Source organism: Asparagus officinalis, chromosome 2 (assembly GCF_001876935.1).
Source record: "Asparagus officinalis chromosome 2, Aspof.V1, whole genome shotgun sequence".
NCBI classification, from domain to species: Eukaryota; Viridiplantae; Streptophyta; class Magnoliopsida; order Asparagales; family Asparagaceae; genus Asparagus; species Asparagus officinalis.
In genome coordinates, this window is record NC_033795.1 from 71,031,158 (window position 1) to 71,049,877 (window position 18,720).

An 18,720-nucleotide genomic window follows, 5' to 3' on the forward strand; every position below is an offset into this window, starting at 1 on the left:
AAATATGCCATTAATAATTGTTTTTATCTTTAATTGCAGGTTAGTGAAGAATAAAGCCCAAGATCTCTTATCTCAACAAAAACCCATGAATTAAATAAAGAACACAAGCAAGAGTCAAAAATCCTAAGCCCAGAATCAAACCGAGTAGCCTGTAGAAGCCGGAGAAAATAAAAAAATTAAATATGAAAAAAAATATTCAAGATAGTTGGCCGTAAAGAAACGACGATATCTCCCAATCCGGGAGGCGGAATTTAACATATAATATATGAAAATCACCTATATCGACGAGACGAAACCAACTGTGAAGTCAGAATTCTTATTAGAGCATCGATGCCAGCATCGATGCAGGCATCGATGTGGGCATCGATGCCTGTATCGATGCGAAGTCATCCAGATTTCATCTATGGCCGAAATTGCATTCTTGTGGTTCAAGTTTGATCCAAGGGCTCTCATTCACTGATGTTTACTATAAATAGGGGTTAAGAGTGAGGGGTTAGAGGCGTGAAAATTTTTGTAACTCCTTTTGGAGAGGAGGGCTACTCTTAATTGAGAAGGCCTTTCAAATTTGTAACTTTTTGTTATAATTAATAATAATAATTTTTTCACCGCTTTAAATATTTCTTCTCTTTGTTGGATGATGAAGATGGAGATGAAGAATTGTTTAGAGGTTTGCATTTCTTTTTTTTCTCTTTATTTCTTTTTATTTGTTTATTAGTTTAGATTTATTTCTATGCTTATAATTAGATTTTATTTTCTTGTTAAATAGCCAAGAGGCTAGAACCCTCTTGCCTTAGATTTATTTCATACTTATAGATCAGATTTATTTCATGCTTATAGAGTAGATTTATTTTCTTACATTTAATTCTTATAATTTATTTTGTAGTTTAGATTTTGCAATTTATTTTGTAGTTAGATTTTAAATTCTTACACTATTCACCTTGAGGCTAGAACCCTCTTGGGTTTTATTTTTTATTTTTTTTTTTGATTCGCCTTTAGGCTAGAACCCTCTAGGGAATCACCCTTTTCTAAGAAGTGGGTTCAATTTTAGATTACCCATATCTATAATTGAACTCACCATCTTTAATTTCTTACATTTTCTTTTATTCTTGAATTTTATTTTTCAATCTTGATTTTTATTTGATTTTTCCTTCTTGCCTTATTAATCACATTCATTCTTTGTCACATCCACTCTCACTTATGTTGTTCGCCTATTTACACACCATTTTCACTCTCTCAGTCTCTTCACAATCACATTAACTCATTACTCCTAATTGTTATGCATACAACATAAGAACCAATTTTATATTTTCTCCTACAAAAACACATTCCTCGTGGGATCGATATCATTATACTATAACTTGACACGGTTGTACACTTGCAACCTTTTTGGTACATGTTTATGTCGCATCAAGTTTTTGGCGCCATTGCCTGGGAATGTGCTTAAGTAGGTTTTAATTATTTTGGTTCTTTAACTTGTGTGTTTTTTTGTGAAGGAAACGCTTAGAGCTTGAAGATCGCGGATTGGAGAATTAGGATTTGAATATTTGCTTTCGGATAAGTCCTCTTTCTAGTTTTTAATTCCACTCTTTAGCTACTTCTTCACATTTAGAGACAATTAGGACTTAAAAAAAAGATTTTATTTTTGTTGACCATAATAAAATTCACCCTCCACTTTGACATTTACTAACCAGATAATAAATTCAAACATATTCTCCCCTTCTCATTTGTTTGATTGTTAACCCTAATTAAAAAAAGATTTTTCTTTTCCATCTTTTTTAGTTGCTTTTAATTTTTAGGGTTGCAATTCATATAGTGTAAGAATTCACCAAGTGATTTGAGCATCTTAATTTGGCACACACTTAAAAATATTTTTAAGGGCAAAACCCCATAATCAAGATAAGGTGAGGAATTTCATCACCCTTTCCTTAGCCCACAAATCACTAGTTCCTCACTTCACAAACCCAAGCCTTCTAAAACTCATTAGACGTTGGCCCCTAAGGATTCGAGCTCAATAAGGAACATGAAATCCTTAAGTGAACCGGTTTAAGTTTTCTCAGATTAGTTGGTGTCTAAGGTAAGGTTTAGGGGTTGCGTAAAGCGCTCCGCAAGGAAAGAGGTACTTAATTGATCTTTGATCACCCTCTAGTACTATCCTTACATGGCTAACTACCTGGGTAAAACTTTAATCTTTTCACTGTAGGAGTTTTTGGTTAGGAGCTGGTCTAGTGTTCACTGTAGGAGTTTTTGGTTAGGAGCTGGTCTAGTGAGTTAGGCTAAACCCTAGAATTAGAGTGATTTAAATGTGATTGCTTTGATTTGTTAGGTTTTCTCTATCTTTTTCTTTAAAAAAAACTAATTTTCTTTCTTTCCTTAAAAAAATAAAAAAAATAAAAAAAATTGTTTTGGTGTATGCAAACTTGGGTTAGGGATAATTCTCATCGTTTAATCCGTGTTGAACCAATCCAATAAATGGCAAATCAACCTGTTCTCCGGGATATATGTTACCCCACCAGAAATGCAATTCCATCTTGCATAAGGCTCCCCGAGGCAAATGGAGCAAATTTCGAGCTTAGACCACATTACATAAACATGCTTCCCAAATTCCTTGGAAATAAAACAGAAGATGCATATATTTTTATTTCGGAATTTGAGGAAGTGTGTATTATGATTAAAATAAAAGAATTAACCGAAGATGTGATTAAGCTTAGATTTATTCCATTTGCTCCTAAGGATAAAGCTAAAAAATAGCTGTACAGCTTACCGACAAATTCCATCTCAACTTGGGATGAATTTGTCACCATTTTTCTTAAGAAATTTTTCCCTATTCACAAAACGGTAAAGCTAAGGAATAGCATTCAAAACTTTAAAATTATCCTGGGAGAGCCATTCTGGAAATATTTTGACCGATTCAAAGATCTTTTAATCCAATTTCCTCATCATGGTCTAGAAAAATGGCTATTGTGTCAAGTCATATATGAAGGATTGGACTATTCTTCAAAAACATCTTTAGAATCGATGTGTCAGGGAGATTTTATGAAGAAAAACGCAGATGAAGCTTGGGAATTTCTAGAGAGTTTATCCGAGAAAATAATGCAGTGGGAACACTATGATGACAGGGTTTCATCAGTCCTCAATTCTAAGTCTAGTGGTCCTTCCTTAGAGTCAAACATTGCTTCTGAAGAAAAGATGGTGACGATTCTGTGGAGGTTAGAAGCTTTAGAAGTTAAGGAACGAGCTCCAGCTCAAATCAATCATGTTTCTGCCAAAGGATGTCATAATTGTCAGTCTCCTACCCACGTTTCAGAGGAATGCCCTCTCATAGGAAATAATCAGCCATTAGGACAGATGAACGCTGCATTCTAGCACCCTAGAAATGATCCATTTTCTCCAACCTACAATCCAGGTTGGAGAAATCATCCCAACTTTGCATGGAATCAATGAAATTCTCCTGGAACTCAAAACATCACTCCCGCTTAAACCCAACAATTTCCTAAGGGAAACACAGTTCCTTTCAATTATCATCCACAATTTCAACAACCCAATCTGTCGTATCAAAATCAGTCTCCTCTTCATCAAGCTGTAATTCAGACTTCTCACAATCTAGATCAAGATAAACGTCTCAATGTCTTGGAAAGGGGTTTGGAAACCATAATTAAGGCCTCCACTCAAACCACGAATATGTTGACTCAAAAAGTGAGAACTCCTCCAAGTCAAACTCTTGATCCTGTACAAATTCCTTCTCCTTCTCCTTCTGATGAATCTATTCAACAATCACTCCCCTCAGATGACCAAGAACCTGAACCCGAACCTGAGCCTGCTTTTGATAGATTTAGACCGGTTGCTCCCTTTCCAGATAGACTCAGGTCTAGGAAACACTCTCCTCAGGAGGAGAAGATCCTAGAAACATTCAAGTAGGTTAAGGTCAATATTCCTCTCTTAGATGTAATTGAACAAATTCCATCTTATGCTAAATTTTTAAAAGAATTGTGCACTAAGAAGAGGAGAATAAATGTTCCAAAGAAAGTCTTTTTAGCCGCCAATATCAGTGAAATGCTGTCAAATCCCATACCTTTGAAGCGTAAAGATCCAGGTTCCCCCATCATTTCATGTATCATTGGTAATACTCACATTGATAAGGCGCTTTTAGACTTAGGGGCCAGTGTCAATTTGCTTCCATATTCAGTCTATCAGCAATTGGGTCTAGGTGTACTGAACCCAACCAAATGTACCTTACAGTTGGCTGATAGATCTGTTAAGGTCCCTATGGGTGAGTTAGAGGATGTTCTGATTAAGGTTGGAGATTTTATTTTTCCAGTAGATTTTGTAGTCTTGGAAACACAGTCTGTTTCCAATCCCAAAGGACAGACACCTGTCATCTTAGGACGACCTTTCTTAGCCACTTCTAATGCTCTCATCAACTGTAGAACTTGTCAAATGAAGCTGTCCTTTGGGAATTTGACTACTGATCTTAATATTTTTAATCTAGTGGACCAACCAAATAATCAGCCTCTAGAAATAAATTATATTCAGGAAAGATCAGAAGAAGAAGAAGAAGAAGAAGAGTCTGATTTGAGTTTTGAGGAAATTTTTGATGAGGAGTTAGAATTTTTAGAAGAAGCAGATCAGGTCCTTGAGAATAATGAAGCTGTGTTAAACATTTGTTGTTTTGAATTAAATTTTGAAGAACTCTTTCTTGATGAACGTAGATTCTTGGAAAATAATCAACAACCAAATTTTCAGAACTCTACAGAAGAATTTGTTGTTAAAAAATGAAATTTCACAGTACAAGAGTCTAAGTTCAGTAAGAAATGCAAAATGTATGACCAATAATACCTACCTTATTTTGTTGCAAGAATTATTGAACACCCCGAAATGCTTAGAATTTCACATTCAATAATACCTACCTTATTTTGTTGCAAGAATTATTGAACACCCCGAAATGCTTAGAATTTCACATTATTAATTATATCATTCTGAATTTATTTATATTGAACACCCCGAAATGCTTAGAATTTCACATTATTAATTATATCATTCTGAATTTATTTAAAATCCAGAGAAGAATTTTCAACAATAAGGTAGGATTCAATGTAGAATACGAGCTCTTCGTGTTGAACATTTCATTCTACATTAGTTGTTTTGTTTATTTCAGAATAATAAAAAGAATATATTCTTCTCTCATTCGAGAGTTTCTTATTCAGTTGAAAAAAAAAGAAAAAAAGGAAAAAAAAGAAAAGAAAAGAAAAAAAAGAAAGAAGAATAAATTTTTGATTCCATCCTCCTCAGACCATAGGTAATTGTAGATTTTTTTTAGCTGACCAAATATAAGTATTTCACTTCTTACCTGCTTTACTTTGTGCATCATAGAGTTTGCATTGAGGACAATGCAAAATTTAGGTGTGGGGGTGGGAATTAGTTAATTTTTCTCTTTGTTTCACATTTTTTGTTGCATTTTTGTCATTTTTTTCCTTTTCTAAAAAAAATATAAAAATATCATCAATTGCCAAATTGATAGAGTTATGTAATAATTGATTTATTTGATAAATTTGTAATTTTCTAATCCCTAGTTAGTTATTTACTTAAGTTCACCTTTTATGATAAGTCTAAATAAATTTCTTAAGAAATGATTTTCATAGTAGTATACTTTACTTAACCCTTAACTTGGACTTTTATTTAAAATAATAAAATTATTTGCATGCTTAACTTAGAGTTGAAAATAATTTTTCAAAGTGTCTTGATTTACATATTTTTCAAAATATATATACATATACAAAAAAAATTGCAAAAGAAGAGTGCGAAAAATGGGCACAAAAAAAAACTCTCTTGAATTCTAGGTGATTCTATATTATAAAGCCTAAGCAGACTGAGTAATTAAGCCCAAGGAGTATTTCCATACTTAATGACCTAAGCCCAATTGGGTTGGGATCCATTGACCCAAAACTCGTTAAAAGGTCACTTACAAGGTTTTAAATATCGGTTATCGGGGATTTATCGGACAACCAAAATCCTTATCGGATAGCGGAAATCGGGGATATATCGGGGATAAGTAGTATTTTTCGGAGTGATATACCGTATGTTGTGTATATATAATATAATACCCCAAATTGTAATCTAATCATACTCCACGCTTTCATTCTCTCAACCTTCACTAAATAACTAGAGAAAAAACCAACTAAATGGTGAATATTATTTGTTACTACAACTTCAGAAGTTGTGTTGAGGGCGTGGCGTCAATGGAGAGTCCAAGTCAAACTTTCGAAGTCACGGTTGATGATGGCGTCGATGGAGAGAGCTCGGCATCGATGGAGAGCTCAGCGTCGTTCAACATCGTCGAGTCAATCAGATCAGTTGATGGAGTCGATGGAGAGAGCACAACATCAGTCGAAGTCGTCAAGTCGATGAAGTTAATGTTGATGAGAGAGCAGCGTCGAAGTTGATAGCGTTGAGGTCAACGGAGTCCGAAGAAGAGCGGAGGCGAGCGTCGAAGTCGGCGGAGGCGAGCGTCAAGGTCGACGGAGTCCAAAGAGAAACAGAGTCAGAGGATTAGGGCAGTGGGCACAACCGCACAAATGAGGGGAGAGAGAACAGAGGATTAGGGCTACTTAATCGAGTTTAAGTTTTATTGTAAAGAACGGGTCGTGTCGGGTTTCAAGTTCACTCAAAAACTATCCATTACCCAAAATCATAACCTAATAGTGTGGCCCGATAATTCCGATTTTAGAGCTGCTAATATCGGCTAATAATCACCTTTATCGCCGCATTATCGCCGATAAACCCTAAAAAAAGATAACCGATTTAAATTCCAACTTATCCTATCGGAAAGCTCTCAAAACCGATAACTCGGGGATAATATCGGATTATCGGCCGATATTTAAAACCTTGGTCACTTAGAAAGCCCGTTAAAGTAAAAAAAAATCACCAAGGATGAAAGAGTTAAAAAAATTAGAAAATAATAATAATAAATGTTTTATAGTTATATGTATGGTCTTGGAAAATATTTTAGATCAAGAAACTTGAAAATTATTTAAAACAAAGAGTTAGCATGTTCTTTTCAAAACTTTTAAATTAAATTTCTAAGTTTGGCTTGGTTTTGTATTGCTACAATGCGAAGATTTTCTAGGAAATATACCTTAGAGTTATATATAAAAATATTTTCTTGAGTAATAACTAGCTTCAATTATCAAGTAAATTTAGTTATTTACTAACTTCTTTAATTTAGCAAGATGACCGAATTTTATGGGTATATTCACTGCAAACCCTCACGAGACTATAACTCGTCCACTAGGGTAACCTAGGGGTTTAAAGGCTTGTTGTATGAGCTAAATACAACCACGATTCCTGCGAAAGTGAATTAGGTTTTTTTTAGTTTTCTTTCTTTGCTAGAGGACTAGCAAAAGTTTAGGTGTGGGGGTATTTGATAATCATATTTTATGATAATTTTATACCCTCATTATCTATTTTATATGAATAAATATACCACTAATAATTATTTTTATCTTTTAATTGCAGGTTAATGAAGAATAAATCTCAAACTCTCAACAAAAACCCATTGATTAAATGAAGAAATGAAGCAAAGAAGCCCATTGGAAAATCATCAAGCCGAGTAGCCTGTAGAAGCCGGAGAAAAAATAAAAAAATTAAATATGAAAAAAAATGTATTCAAGATAGTTGGCCGCAAAGAAACGACGATATCTCCCAATCCGGGAGGCGGAATTTAATATATAATATATGAAAATCACCTATCTCGACGAGACGAAGCCAACCGTGAAGTCAGAATTCTTATTAGAGCATCGATGCCAGTATCGATGCAGGCATCAATGCCTGTATCGATGCGAAGTCATCATCTACGGCCGAAATTGCATTCTTGGGGCTAAGGTTTGATCCAAGGGCTCTCATTCACTGATGTTTACTATAAATAAGGGTTGAGAATGAGGGGTTAGAGGCGTGAAAATTTTTGTAACTCATTTTGGAGAGGAGAGCTACTCTTAATTGAGAAGGCCTTCCAAATTTGTAACTTTTTGTTATAATTAATAATAATAATTTTTTCACCACTTTAAATATTTCTTCTCTTTGTTGGATGATGAAGATGGAGATGAAGAATTGTTTAGAGGTTTGCATTTCTTTTCTTTTTCTCTTTTATTTCTTTTTATTTGCTTATTAGTTTAGATTTATTTCTATGCTTATAATTAGATTTTATTTTCTTGTTAAATAGCCAAGAGGCTAGAACCCTCTTGCCTTAGATTTATTTCATACTTATAGATTAGATTTATTTCATGCTTATAGAGTAGATTTATTTTCTTGCATTTAATTCTTGTAATTTATTTTGTAGTTTAGATTTTGCAATTTATTTTATAGTTAGATTTTAAATTCTTGCACTATTCACCTTAAGGCTAGAACCCTCTTGGGTTTAGTTTTTCTTTTTGTTTACTTTTATTTTGTTTGATTCGCCTTTAGGCTAGAACCTTCTAGGGAATCACCCTTTTCTAAGAAGTGGGTTTAATTTTAGATTACCCATATCTATAATTGAACTCACCATCTTTAATTTCTTGCATCTTCTTTTATTCTTGAATTTTATTTTTTAATTTTGATTTTTATTTGATTTTTCCTTCTTGCCTTATTAATCACATTCATTCTTTATCACATCCACTCTCACTTACATTTTTCGCCTATTTACACACCATTTTCACTCTCTCAATCTCTTCACAATCACATTCACTCATTACTCCTAATTGTTACGCACACAACATAAGAACCAATTTTATATTTTCTCCTACAAAAACACCTTCCTCGTGGGATCGATATCTTTATACTATAACTTGACACGGTTGTACACTTGCAACCTTTTTGGTACATGTTTATGTCGCATCAGTCATGTTCATTGCATTCTTATCTTTATTTTATCTACTTTGTACCTATACTTGTTTATTGTTGATTCCACTAAAGAGATACTATTGTAATGGTAAAACGTGTTATTGCATAGTGTGGGTGCATGGCAAATTTAACATCTTTGGGTTCACCTAGGACTACAACCTTCTGTAAAACCAGGCGCGTCATATTTACTTTAGATGATCTTCTCTGACTTAGATGATGACGTTCTTCATCTTCTCTCTTTCTTGAACTAAGTTTGTGACCTATAGGTAATTTTTGACACCTATAGTGTAATCTTAAAGGATGGAGATCTTATGGAACTTAAAATTTAGAGGTTGTGGTTAGCTGAAGAGGACGGGCAAATGTGTCAATAGTTAATTAAGTTCTTATGATGATATGCTATTGTAGAACCTGGACATTGGTTCACCATCAGTTCATCTCATGCAAAAAAAAGTGAAGTTTGCATAGTTAGAATATTATTTGAGAAAGTTTTGAATAATACTTGATGTCGATTGATAATTGTCACTAATGCTTGCTTTGACCATTGGAGCTGCATGGTTTATCACTAATATGGTTTCACTTGAAAGAACTATAATGTATACTTGAAAATTTTTAACATATGCCTTGAAATGAAATAAATTGTATGATAAAATTCTCACACTCATGATTTGAAGTTGACTACAATGATCTATGCTCCAAAAATTTGGACACATTATATTGACGGTGTCCAATGCAAGTTATATGCTAAACACAAATGTTTGGAGTATGGGTTCAACTAAAAGTAATAAATTAAGGCATATAATAACTATTAAAACTTTGAAGGTTTGGTAGTGTCATCTTAGTAAGAAAAATGGTGGTCGATGTCTTAAGTCATAAGGACTCATGTGTCTCATTTAATTATACCTCAAAGGAGAAATTGGAGAAATTGGACCATGCATAATCGGAATTTAAGTCTACTCAATTAAAGACAAATTGATCGAAATTTTACCATATTTTGTTGTTAAAGGAGTTAAAAAGATAAATAGAAAAATGAATCTCATTTGGAAGTTAAGAAGGATGTGGATGAGCACATTCAGTATAGGTTTAAGATGTACAAAATAAATCATTAATCTTTTATATAGAGTTTTGTATATGATAGGTCGAGGGGAAAATTTTTGAACGATACACATTACTATGTGTACATGGATATCAATAAATTAACATATCCATGGACTAATGTGAAATGAGTATTGCAAAATATGCGGTTGTGCGTTTGGCATGTCAAAAGATAAAAGTAGAAACATTAGAGACAAATTGTAGATTGTTCTTAAATTTTATATACCAATGTGGGAAGGAAGAAGATCGCCATAGACCTCATCATCAACATCCTGATAAAAGCTTTGAGAAGAAATAATAGTATTAGATAATACTTGACTGCTTACTAAGCTAACATACTTTTTCTTTTTCAGGTAAAATTTTCATTGGAAAGCTTGATAAAATTTTTACATTCACAAGATTTTAAGATTTCATGACATACTTGTGTCAATAGTAGCAATTTAGGAGCTCAAGTTCTTACAAAATATTGGAAGAGTATGCATAGAAATTTGCAGATTGGATTTAATTTCAGCATAATTTATCATCCATATACATGTGATAAAAGAGAAGCAAATTCTAAAAGATACGTTGAATTGGGTGAAGGCTATCTACCTTTACGGATTTTGTATACAATAACGAGTATGAAGTCAACCTTAAAGATGCCACCTCGTGGTCTATTACACAATAAAAAGTAGAGATCTCTTATTTATTTGGATTTTGACAATGAGAGAAGCACCGTAGATTAGAGTTAGTTTGTCAACCTTTATGGTTCTACTAGACTAAGAACCACTTTTTATTTGGTTGATAAAAAAAAAGTTAGACTTGTTATAGAAGAAGAGAGCTAGGATTTCAAGAGGATATCAAGCACAAGACATATTAACCCTCTTGAAATATCAAAATAAATTGATCAAATACTAGACAAGTTAGCGCTGCAATCACCTTTAATTGGAGTATCTTATATAATTAATATATCAATTATAAGAGAATTATATGAGGTCCATATTGCGTTGAGAAAAAAATTATTACCAGTGAAGCCCAAGCCACACTTAACATATGAGGAAACACTAGAGCGTATTGTGAATCAAATAGTAAGCACTTCAGTGTTGAATCAATAAACATGAGAAAGTTCAATAGAGAAATTGCTCTGAGAGAGGTGCTACTTGAGGAACGGAAGATCCTATTTAAGAGAAATATCAGGAAGGCTTGAAAATATAGGTGTGCTAAGTTTCGAGGATGAAACTTTTTATTAGGAGGGGAGAGTGTGGTGACCTACAAACAAATCAAGAAAATTCACCATCTTCTACAAACCAACTAGGTGCAAATAGAATTTGATGGAGGTTATTGTACAAATGTACATCAGCAATATTGTCAAACTCCCATTTACTCTAGATTATGCTGGCAACTAACTATTGGAAATTGAAGGAGGTAATAGGGGATGCGTCTTTTGATGTCGTTGCCCATGGAAAAATTCAAACGGAAGCTATGAAACCAAAAACCTCATTTTCCATCCTGAGTCCCCCTAATTTATTTTCCTATTGTAAACATTAAGTTGATTAGGGAATCAAAGGTGAAGGAGAAAATGAAAAAGAAGGAAGGAGACAATACACGATGAGAATTTCAAGCCAATGAGGTATATTTCCACTTTCTCCTTGACCCAACAAAATCACTAGAAATTTAAGGTTAAGGGAAATGATAATGAGAAAATTTGGTTTTGATTATGTGATGGGAATCGAATCTCCGAGTGTATTGTTGAGTTTATGAAAAGAGAAATTCATAAAGAGAAAAAAACTTTGTTTTGATGAGGCCTCGCCGCCGGCTGTGCACCATCGAAGGGGATCCTCCACTACTAGCAAACACCCGTGCTAGAGTGTGGCCGTTGGTGGCGGGCAAAAAATAAAAGAATAAAAGAAAAAGAAGAAGAAGAAGAAGAGAACGAAGGAGGAAGAAGGGGGTAAATGGATAAAATATATTTAGGAGAAATTTTATAGTAGGCCCCTGTAACAATTAAGTTCTGTTAAGGAACCCTTTGAGTGAAAGGAGTGGATTTTTTTTAACTAGTGAAACGTTAATTTAAGTCCCTAAAACTTTTAGAGATTGTGTACAAGTCCAAACAGAGTATTATATAGTTATGTATACACTTGGAAAATTTCTGTCTTCTCATGATAAGTTCATAAATCGTTAATTAGTCTAAAAAATATGTAAAGAAGAGTTATAAAAAATATGAATAATTGATAAAAAAAATTAGTAATAACCGTATATAAATCATTTTCTTGGGTCTTAATTACTATTTGATCGTACATGGACCTAGATTATGGAGTGATTAGTATAAGTTCATATTATAAATGGGTTTTGTCATGAATTAATATTAAATTTATATCTTTATACTATAGGATCTCGTTGACAGTGAGCCAGATCGTATTTACGAAACTCGGATAGTATACGATGAGTTCATTTTCTCACTAGTATTTTATACTATAAAATTGCACGAATATTAGTAATTGATTCATCTTGATTATTCTATTATATTGTCATATATAGAAAATGATTTGCAATTTGATTGATTCTATCGCAACCTAACTCATAATATGATTTTGATTTCTTATAAGATATTAAAAGTAAATTTGATTTCATATAAAATATAAAAAGTGAATTTGGCTCCCATGCGATCTCAAATAATTGTGGATATTACTTTATTTGGAAGCTTTTGCAGAAAAGAAGTATTTTGAACGCGTTTCAACAGTTTAATGGATACAAAGATTTTCTATGACTTAGTATATGATAAAAATAGAGAAAACTAAAATCTGTAAACTGTTATAACTAAAATGATGAGTTTTACACTCGCCACTTGATTCAAAAATGTTTAGCAATTCTGATAAGTGATGTGTTTCTGATTTGACAAGTGATTCTTGATGTTTTTAAACCCTCAGAAAGTCCACTATGGAGTGTTTTGTCTGTCATATGGTGAATGCATCTTTATTTAGCCCTTCTATATCTAGCCCATCTATATTTGGCCCTTCTGTATTTGGCCCTTCTGTATTTGGCCCTTATGAAATATATTCTGGTCCCTCTATATTTGGCTAGTTATCTATAACAGTGTTAGGTGCATTCGATCCCCGGTAATTATATGTTATGTGACGTGATTTACGCATTCCCATGCTGTTAGGTTATAATTTATAGCCTTAATGTGACCTATGAGGTGATTCTTACATTACATGAACGACTCATCGATATTTGAGATTCTGATATTTGACTGTGAAATTGGAAAAATAAATATCTATTGGTTTTGCACAAATTTAGTAGTCTATTTTCTTTCTAGTATTTACCTTGATTTCACAAGAGTCTAATTCTAGACTATTTTACAATATATCCAGCTTGCATCATAAGAAATAAAATGTTGTATTATTTCTCAAAGATAGCAATAGTATATTCTTCTTGGACCATATTTTGTTATTTTTTTGGAATTTTCGATGCAAACTTATAATTCACTATTTTTGAAAATTATTATAATTTTGTTAGTTATCTAGGAACTCTTGTGGGGAATGTACTCACTGAGTTTTAGCTCACCCTATTATTTTCCAAAAAAAAAATTCAAATCTGGCATAGCTTCGTAGGTAGGTTGAGCATTTTGTAGCAGCATGTTGCTAGATGCGTTACAAAAGACAGCCTCTCTTTTTTTTTCTTTTTTTTTCTTTTGTTATGAAAAGAGATAGATAAATCGATAAACTATTACACATGTGATGATGACAAGCGGGAAACAAGCTACGCCGCTAATCCTTTCTGAATTGCAAAATCCAACCTACGAAACACATACTTAGCGGGCTTTGCTGTCACCACATTCTTATTCATGAATTTATGTACCCTCCTGAGGAACTCCACCGCATCAGCTGTAAGGAAACTAAACGTATCGAAAGCGAACGAGATAAAGTTGTGGTGGTTGTCCTTGCAAGCTTGATCATGTTTGCCCACATTTTCCTCTGCTACTCTATCCGCTGCATGCCCAACCTTGAACTCTCCATTACCAAACCCCACCAATAGAGACACCCATGTGAGATAAACACAAGCATGCTTCCCCCCGCTCCAATTGTAGATAAGAACGTCTGTCGGCCTAAGAGTAGATCTAGCCTCTCCAGGAGGAGTGAGAAAGTTGACTGGTGCTTCCTTCTTTGATGGGATCCCTACTCTTTAGAGGATATCATACAAGACATCTCTAACTAAGTCATGCCTATACTTGAACCCCGAATGCTTCTGACAGTGGATGACATGCTCTCCACAAGCATCCATCTGCGTTCTACGACAAACTGGGCACACTGTCCCCTCCACGAACAAAGGAACCAACAACCTGTACCTGAGGATGGCCTGGTACTCCCCCGGAGTCATATGCTGCCCTAATCCCTCAATAGGCATGGCCAACAAGAAATCCTGGATGTGTTTTGCCCACAGGAACTCAACAATCTCAACATGCCTCTCTGAAAGGTCAAACTCCATCGATAGATCTCTACAAATGCCACCATAAAAGATGTCTGCCAAGTAATGCATTGGTTTTAGGCGGACAAACCCTTTAGTGGTGATTTGAAGAAGATCAACCTCAGATAGCTTGGCTTGAAGAAAGGCCCGGGCAAAAGTAAGATGCCCACCTAAAGAAACTTCACCACAACCTCTCAAGATGTGGTCTTGGAGCTCGATGGAGTGAATTCGAGAGGCCACAAAAGAAAATTGTATGGCATCAGCCGCTGCATAGACCCCCAACCTGCCCGTCTTGATAGGTAAAGAGGCTAGCCTCCATTGTAGATCCCCAAAGCCTGGGCCTTCGGATGTGACAATGCTCTCGACTGACCTCCGAAGTGCAATATCAAACTGAGTTGACACCTGAGCAAAGAGCTGTGGCGGGCAAGTCCTCAAGGCGAAATACAACTTGGACAAACCTACACAAGCCCTCATAAGGATGAGCTCGCACTGTGGATCACCCGTTCTCACATTGTGGATCCAACTGTACTAAAAGTGGTACGTGCTTGAGGATCTGTGCTCTGAGTAAACATTGTAAGCATGACATGGGACTATCTATTCCACCACCTTCAGAGGTCGACGAGGGCAATGTGGGGTGTGTTATTGTGGGTATCACTCAGCCTTACGCCCCTCCTATCCTCGAGTCTGTGTCATCTATCTCCTCCTTGGCTCCACAACATTGTAAACTTGACAGTAGTACAGTTGAAAGGGTGTTTAATTGGGGTTTTTGAATGGTTAAAAGTGTTCCCCCATCTTGTAGGTTGGCGTTCTTGGCTACCCTCAAAGCCTCACTCTTTGGGGTGTCCTACAACCCGCGATCTTGTGACGCTTTGGTATGGCTTTTGATCTTGCCGTGTTGCACTTTAAGGGTTATTAAAACTCATGATCATAAGAGTTCGAGGTCAGGTAACAGAAAGGCTCTTCAACAACAACAAATTTTAGAAGCTTTGTCCACCTGGGGTGAGGTTGGAGGCCCCAAAAAACTCCATGACAACATGTTCAGAGAGCTCCCTCCCCCCCCTGCCCGACTTGACGACCCTGGTGCTCGTCTAACTGCTAACAATATTAAACAGTGTTTGAGAAAGATATCGGACAGGCACTATTCAACGACCGTGAAGGTCCTCATGTCCTCGGGAGTTACACCAGACATACCACAGATGCGTCAGTCCCTTGAGGACAAGAACCCTTCGGCGCCTCCTCCGGTGTTGCCAGCTTTTGGGTATGACCAAGAGCCGCTCTTAGTGGACTGCGGGGAGGTTCTCCATTACATACGGTCCTTCCCTAAGGGGACCTCTTGTGGCCGTGATGGCCTTCGTGCCCAGCACTTATTAGACGCACTTTGTGGTCCGGAGTCCACTTTTGCTAACGACCTTCTCGCGGATCTCACTCCAGTGATTAATTTGTGATTGCAAGGGCGTTGCCCGGCCTCCTTGGCAGAGTTTATTGCTAGTGCTCCCCTCACTCCGTTGTTGAAAAGTGATGGGGGCATAAGGCCGATAATCGTAGGTACTATTTGGAGGCGTCTCGTCTCTAAAGTGGCCATGAAGAAGGTGGGGAAGGACATGGAGAGTTATTTGGGAGATTTTTACTTTGGGGTGGGAATCTCAGGAGGGGCAGATGTAGTTTTGCATGCAGTTAATAGGTTCGTTGATGTCCACCATGCGGAGGACTCGCTCTCCATGCTTTTGTTCGACTTTTGGAAAGCATTTAATTTGGTCGACAGGAGTAGTATGTTGCGAGAAGTGCACCTTAAGTGTTTGGCAATCTCTCTTTGGGTGGAATTTCTATATGTGCAGCCCGCTAGATTGTTGTTTGTGGGAAAAGTTATAGTAAAAAGACAGTGAAAGAAAATTAACTTGTATTCTCTCAAAATCGATTACAATTTGGATTTCCTGATTACAAAAGAGAGGAGAATGAATTTGATTCTCCCCTTTGTTTAAAACTTGGTTCTTCTTGGTAGCGATGGAGTGCCTCCTTTGATTGCTTGCGTCGAATTTGCTCTCCGTTGACGATCCGACCGTCTTTTATCTTGTGGGAATGATGAACTTCTGTGAAAAGTTTGATGAATAACTCTTAACGAGTTTTTAGAACTCAGAACAAGTTAGAACTCTATGAAAAGAGTTATTAGAACCGAAGATTCGGTTGATGACCAAGCAGATTTTCTGTTGTTGAAGGATTCTTTTAGATTTGATCCTTTGAATCTGAGCTAAATCTTCTGTTTCGAAGAATTCGCCTCCGCTATCTCCAGAGAATCTCCCTAGCTCCCAAACTCCTTGTGCGATTTAGATACTGAAAAATCCAACCCCTTATTCAGTTGAGTTTGTTGAGGTTTTATAGGTGGATAAGAGGTTGTAACTTCCCTCTAAATCCGCTCCTAAGTGGGCGTGATTTCCTCAGATCGTGGGGAAAACAGTTCTGAAACCGTTCGACTCATATTTGAATGAGTCAAACGCCCAATCTGGCGTTCAAAACCCCAACTTCGCATCTTGGAATTAAGACGCAAGGTTGGGTATTGACTGAACGTCAAGAACGCGAGGGCCGCTCACGTTTTGCTTGTTGTAGCTTGGAAACGTGGGGGTCGCCTGCGTTTCAAGAATTGTAACGCGAAGATGAGTTCCGCATTTTAGAAGGAGCTAGTTGATTTGTAACTTCTTCTGTAGAGCGTTGCAAGGACCATTATTCAGTAATCCTCGCATTAGCTGTTGTGGGGTGTGGAAGTCGTCAGATTGTAACTTTCACTGTAGATTGTGAAGACTGCTGAATAGAGTTTTCACCAGTTGTCGGAAGTGTCATTGATTTGTAACTCTTCTCGCTCTATGTGAAAAGTCATCCATTTGCAGCTTTCGTTTGTTGGCATGAAAGCTATCTGATTGTAACTTTCATTATTGGAACTTGATGGGGATCAACTATCCATAGTGATTTTTAGACAGCCTACAGAACCCCCTCCAATGTTTTCAAAAGTTAGCGGTTGACTGGGACGAATTTTCTTAATACTTTGGATCTCAAAATTTAGTGGATTAACTGTTCACTCCGTCTAATTTGAAGACGTCGCGAACCTACTTGTTGTAACGTTGAAATTATGTTACTCCGAACCAAACAACGTAACTTTTGAGTCTTGATGACAATGAACTTAGTCAAACAAACTAAATCCCAAGTCATCATCAGACTCATCGACAGGCTCCTCCTTCTTCTCTTCTTCCTTAGAGGCAGGAGCAGCAGCATTCTCAGCAGATGCAACAGAGATGATAGCAACAGCAAACTTGCTTGGATCCTTTAGATACTCCTTCACCCTCTCAGCTTGTGGGAAGGTGTATTCAGTGTCAACCACAACAGCAAGGATGTTCTTGTAGGCATTGACGAACATGTGAGATGCAGCTGTAAGAGTTGGATAAGAGAGAGCCAAGGACAGCAAAGCAACCATAGAAACACCAGCTGCAAACTTGTCAACGAGGTCATTCTCCGTAAGGTTGAGTACTTCTGGGCTTAAGATAGATCTATTATCATAGACAGAGAAAATCACAAGCCCACATGAGAGGGGCTTTATCCTAAGTTTAGTCAGGAGGGCAGCCTCAGAGGAATCCACTACATGAGAGGGGCTTTATCCTAAGTTTAGTCAGGAGGGCAGCCTCAGAGGAATCCACTTTATCTCTTTTCTTGATCAGCTCAACTGGTGGTGACGATTTTAGCAATATCATCATTACTCTTGGTTGGGATGTTAAGCCATTTAGAAGAATGAGTGGCGCGTCGGATCGTGTCTTCATTTAATCTTCGTTGGGATGTTAAGCTATTCAGAAGAATGAGTTGTGTGTCGGATCAAGCCAGATGATTTTAATGTTATTGATTGTAGTCTATCTGTACTCATCCAATAAACTCCACAGCGGAGTCGTCTGTTTCTTCTCGGCTTTGGTCACCTTGATGATCGCTGTTAGCTCTTCTTTTATTTATCTGGGGCTGTGTCGTAGCCTTGGTAGTCAAGAAGCTGCTATTATAGCGGTCCAAATGCATAGATTGGAATGGGTGGGTGAGATCTGCGTTTGAGAATTAGAACGTGTGTGGGTGAACTCTGCGCTCGAGAGTTTGAATGCGTGGGTGAGCCTCGCGTTTGGAAGTTCAACCAACTCGATCACTAAGATCGAGTTTGGGCAGGATTCTAGCCTAGAATCTCGTTCTGATTTGACAGCTCATAGCTGTCTATAAATAGACAGTAGGGGGTCGAATCAAGAGTCATTCGACTCTTCTTGAAACTTTAACGAAAATTTTCGTTCTCATCTCTGG

General features: G+C 36.4%; 1 pseudogene; it reads right to left on the minus strand.

Annotated features, from left to right (window-relative positions):
* Positions 17,576-18,140, minus strand: LOC109831290 (annotated as a pseudogene).